The sequence below is a fragment of the Suncus etruscus genome, chromosome 1, assembly GCF_024139225.1.
Source record: "Suncus etruscus isolate mSunEtr1 chromosome 1, mSunEtr1.pri.cur, whole genome shotgun sequence".
Taxonomy (NCBI): Eukaryota; Metazoa; Chordata; class Mammalia; order Eulipotyphla; family Soricidae; genus Suncus; species Suncus etruscus.
The window spans coordinates 54653804-54659872 of NC_064848.1; positions in this window are offsets into that span (position 1 = coordinate 54653804).

Here is a 6069-nt window from a genome sequence, read left to right on the forward strand (position 1 = left end):
CCACAGGCTGCCCAAGCCCCGCCCCAAACGCTAGACCCCCGCCCCCAGACCTGCCCTCTGGCCACGCCCCCTCACGCACGTCCCCGTCCACCTCCCTGGATCCGGCTTCAGCTTCACGGCCATTTCCCGGCTTGCTTTTCTTCTTCTTCAGTGTGTGTCTTACTTAACCCTAGTTTTCGCCGTTCCCGCTCAGCGTAATACTGCGGTAGTAGCGGAACCGGTGGAGAAGATGGTAAACCTCCAAACAGCACTTTCTAAACATTCCCCACCTGTTTTATTAAGGCCCCGCCTCCAAGGAAAAAAAAAAAGACCGAGACGTCAGGGCAAGCTGACGCAGGCGTCGCCATCTTTAATGTGGGCAGAGCTAGTTGGCGGCGGTTCCTCCATTTCCAGACATCAGCGCAGGCTAACGCAGCTGGCGCCATCTTTAATGTGGGCAGAGCCAGTTCTGGTGGCCTGTTCCTCCATTTCCGGCTTTAGTTTAACCTAGTTTCAAACCTTTTCTTTTTGCAGTGACTTGAAGAGTCCCTGCTTGAGGACTGTAGTAGCTTTGCATGTTTGGTTAAAAACGGCGACGTGGACCCCGAGCTCCTTGTTGGAGTAGCCTCTGAGCAAACAAAAGCTATTGATTTAAGGATCCAGTTGAGCCAGCTCCACCCTAAATGGGGAAGCTTGGCATTTTGAGGAAAAGGAAAGCAGAACTGGTGGTTGTTCTTGATTTTTGTTCCTGTGATTGGAACAGAGTGGCACGCAACAGATATTAGATGAACGAATGGTTTCTAATTTTTTGTTTGTTTGTTTGTTTGTTTTGGGGTCACACCCGGCGGTGCTCAGGGGTTACTCCTGGCTGTCTGCTCAGAAATAGCTCCTGGCAGGCACGGGGGACCATATGGGACACCGGGATTCAAACCAGCCACCTTTGGTTCTGGATCGGCTGCTTGCAAGGCAAACACCGCTGTGCTATCTCTCTGGGCCCAGTTTCTAATTTTTTAAATGACAAGTTACTATAGAAAGTTCATCCAGAGTCCTATTGGTTTTCTTCCCCACAATTCTTAGTCACTGCAATTTATATTTACAGGTAAACCGTCTCTTCTTAAGTATGTGCCTCACACCTTTAATTATTTTTTATTAGTTGCACAAAAGTCTTTTTCTTTTTTTGTATGTTGGTTAACATTTGAAGAGATACTATTTGCTTCACGTGTTTTTATTTTTATATTTGGTCATTTTTTTTTAAATCTTGAGTTAAATTAGCATTACTGTCTACAATTGTATGTTATGTTATTCACTACAAATTAAGTGGCTCTTAACATTTTTCATCTTTAAATTTCATATGGTACATCTTTATGATTAAGGAAGGAAGGACTAAATCTTAATCTGAAAAGGAATAAAAAAAAACAATAAAAACCTCATGCCAGGTTTCACTCAGGTTCTAACTAGCAAAGGGACACCATTTTGTAAGGACCACATGTTCACGAGCTTGCTAGCGAAAAGGAAGTCCCACCTTTACCCCTACTTCACCAATGATTCGTGTTTCCCTAGCGTGTTTCCCTAGCGGAAGTCCAGCCCTCAAGGAAGTAGCGTCACTCCTTCCTTCCCCTCCCACTTCCCATCTTATATAAGGACGGACCAATGGGACCACGAGGTCTTTTTGCCTCTGCTCTGTTGGGAGTAAGTTGGAGACCCTGGTATACCAGAATAAAATAATTCACGGGAGCATTTGCTGGGTCCTCAGCCTCTTCATTTCTCTGTGTCGGGCATCTAGATTAGGACGCCCGGGCCTTTCAAATCTTCATGACACATCTGTGATATGGATAATGTCATCTAAGTTTTACATAGGAAATACGTAGAGTTCAGAATAAAATTATTTAGGCAAAACCTCTTTCTAGATGATTTAGGCCAATTTCCTGCAATTTCAGAACACCCATGTTTCCTATGAAATAAAGACAGACCAAGGCCTAAATTTTGCTTAACTTAGAGAAACAGGTATATAATGACTGTGCTCTGTAAGCACAATACTGCTTAACTAATAAAAAGAATATTCCATAATTTGTTGTAAAGGAATATGTACATGGACAATTCTGTAGAAATTATGCAACAGTAGCTTATATGCATTTCAGTGAATCATAGCCAAGAAGTAAGGAAAGAAAGCTAGTACTAGTCCACAGTATTTGGTTGGTGAGTGGGTTGGTTGGTTGGTTGGTTGATTTGGTCCACACCCAGGGACGCTCAGGTGTTACTCTAAGATCTGTACTCAAGAATCACTCCAGCCAACTCAGGATTATCTGAGATGCCAGGGATTGAACCTGGATTGGTCACTTGCAAGGCATGTACTCTACCTGCTGTACTATTGCTCCCACTCCCTAAATTCCCAGAGTTTGTATGCCTAATAGTACAAAATGTCCTAGTATAGATATCTTTACAGAACCAAAGAGATAAAAGTAATGTAGTGCTGAATCTGTATTAGCAGAAAAGGATGTCTTGGAAGGGTTTTAACCTTTAATCTTTCTGAATTCTGTTAATTAATCACAATCACCTGCCACAAATAGTTATGCCATCTTAGTGAAAATATGATTTGCAATTGAAATATTTATGCAAACAAGAGCCCTGGTACCCCATTTTCAATTAGAGTAATACCCCAAAGACCCTATTTGAAAGAATTGAGCTGTCTGCATATAATAGATGAGCTGTCACAGAGACATGTTCTGAAATTAAGAGAGCAAATAGTTCATAGGATGGAGACAGAACTGTTATAAGTACTATCTCCAGTTATGAGATAATATTTATTTTCTCTTAATGTCATGTGTGATGACAAAATAAAATATATTTATTTTAAGGTTTTTAGATGCAAAATGACAAACAGATGGTCTGGAGAGATAGTTTAGTGAACAGAGTGTTTGCCTTGCATGGACAGATCCAGGATTGATTGCTGGCACTCCATAAGATGCCCCAAGCCTGGCAGGAATGATCCCTGAACACAGAGCCAGGAATAAACCCTGAGTAGAGCTGGGTGTGACCCATAAGCAAAAGCAAAATAAAAATAAAAAATAAAGACAGGAGTTTTGATAAGTTTTTTTACAGATCAGACAAGCTAAGAACTTGAAGAAATGATGGCTCAAATCATGTTTTTCTAACTATACAGAGATAATAGAAGCAATAACAAATAATTTCAAAACATAACATATTTATAATTCCAATATGTATAATATTAGAATGCAGGGAAACTTCTTGCATTACAATGTCAGTTATTGTTGGAAGCCTTTCTTCCATCCCGTCCTTTATTAATATATTTTATAAATGCAGTATGTGCTGCCTTGTAAATGAATCTGAGGATTTGTTGATTATGTCCCATTTGCCAAGATTAGGCCAAATTATATTGAATTCTGACTAGCATGTGAAATATCTAAGGTTGGATATAGATGAGAACTATTGCTATGAAAATCACAAATGTATTTAATTTCTTTTAAGTAATGAGATTTTATGTGGTTTGTTATCCTTTGGTTAGAGTAGGAATAATACAATACCTGACTTAGGTACTTTCAGTTGAATTCTCTACTTTTTTAAATATATAGTTAGTTCAAAAACTCTTATGAAAAACTATAATCACTGTTTAAATAAAGAAACCTAAAAATAGCTCTGTGGGTTTGTGTGATATAATTTATTTATTATATATTTATTTTGGCCACATTTAATAGTGCTCAGAGATTATTCTTGGCTCTGTGCTCAGAGATCATTCCTGGTGGGTTTAGGGGACCATATGGGGTGCTGGAGATAGAACCTGAGTTCACTGTGTACAATGCCCTACCTGCTTTACTATTTTTACTGGCTCCTAATGTGTTATAGAAAATTTAGTGCAGAGGTTCCCCCACTTTTACCCCTTTTCAGGTAAGATAACACATAGTGTTCCCATACTACTGGAAATCTACCTTCTTTAAGTGAGCTAACAGAAGGTGCCCCAGTTACATCTAAGACTAACTTCTAGTAACCTTTGAGTCATTCCAGGAGTATTAGAGGAGAAGGAGAGCACAGTATTGTTTGGAATTTTAGGTCTTCCTGGGACTCACATAATAGAATAGACTCCTGAATGAGAGGAAGCACACTTTTCACCAGTTATTACCTCTGCTCTCTTTGTGGTGGTGCTCTGCATTTTGAAGCAATAGTTAAAATAATTAGGCTCTAAATAAAACCCCAGAAGGAAATATTCCTAACTCATCACACTGTCATAAAAGATATATACCAGGGTTCTCAAACTCCTGGCCCGTTGGCCGTTTGCGGCCATCTGTACCACATTTTGTGGCCTGCGGCCGGCCTTCAAATATCACAGTATTCGTGATAATTCATTTACCGAATAATCGCAATAAAATTTGCATTAGTAAGAAAAAATCGCATTAAACATTCGCATATCATGAGCAGTTTCGTTCAGGGCATGCAAATGTTTAATGCGATTTTTTGCGATTTTTTTTCTTACTAATGCGATTTTTCATTGTGAATATTCGGTAAGCGAATAATCGCGAATACTTTGCACCTAGTGCAGACGTCATTTCCGCTGCCCCATCCGCTGTCCCTTGCATTATTGGAGGCCTAAGGGAGAGAAGGAAGACAAAGGAGAGAAGTTTATTACAGAATTAGATTTTGTCATACCTTTATCATGACTTCATCAAAGCCTGCAGTGATGAAAAAGATTGATGATGAGCACAGACAATTTCACGAAATGTGGGAGACACAGTATTTCTTTGTTGAGCACAGGGGCATCCCCACATTTCTTATTTGCTCAGAGAAAGTTTCAGTGCACAAGGAATACAACTTGAAACTCTATTATTCAACTAAACATGCTGAGGAATGTGCAAATTATCAAGGAAATGAGAGAGTCAAGCGGGTTGCCAGTCTTAAAGCATGTCTAATGAGGCAACAAGATTTCTTCAAGAAAGCAACCAAAGAGAATGTTGCATCAGTTGAAGCTAGTTACATGGTTAGTGAGATGATTGCTAAGGCAGGGAAGCCATTCACAGAAGGAGAGTTTGTTTAAAAAAAATGCATGTTAAAACTCTCTACCCTCAGCCCTTAATCTTTTAGGCATCAAGATCGACCTCCCACCCAACGAACCAGTACCCAGCACCCAGGCGAGGGGACATCCAGCCAAACCCGCACCTCGTCTCCTGCAAGAAAAGACAGCCAACTCCCCTGTGGACTCATGCTGCGAGACACTCCCTACCATCTCCCCCTAACGTGGACTGTTTCTTGAAACCGGACTTAGGTCCAATAGTATTCCCAATGCAAGAACTCTTCCAAGACCTCCCTGCCGCAAAATTTTTACCAATCTGAAGAAGGTCAGGGGGTGTGATTGGAAGATGCCTACAAACCCACACACCACAAGAAAAATCCAAAAGACAACGGGAAAAACTGTACTTCCAACATAGGAATAAGACCTGTAATACACTACCTCTTTACCTGTTCTCCCCCAATTGTAAAGTAGTCTGTTGCACCACTTTGGTCCTTTAAAAACTTCGCTAACTCATTTTATTTTATTTTTTTTGTAATTTATTTAATTAATTAATTTTTTTTAAATGTTTGTCCTACATATACATTTGTGGGCACATATACTTTTATTTCCTTTTTTTATCGTTTTTGGGTATGCAATCTATTTCTGTTACCCACTCTGTCCACCCCAAATACACCGACAATATAACGGAGCACCACTTCCCCATGCAAAGGCACACTAAATAAAGGGGAAATCTTACATACAAAAAAAAAAAAGAGCTCTTATCTACTAGAGATAGGAACTCATAGTTGTTTATAATACAGGGATATCTCCTACCTTGAAAATATGTCATGTGGAATCAACTTAGACCTCAGGTGATTAGATACCATTCATCCAGCCTTGAACCCTGGATCCCAGACATAGAAACGGCACAGCTCTTCACAACAGCTGCAAGAAACAAACTCCATCTGGGACAGCCTTAATACTGCAGGGTCAACAACAAGGGCCAGCTCTAACATGATATCCCGACAATGAGGAAAATGTGAACAACTTGACCTTAGAGCAGTTTAGCCTACCTTACCAGCTAACGACAA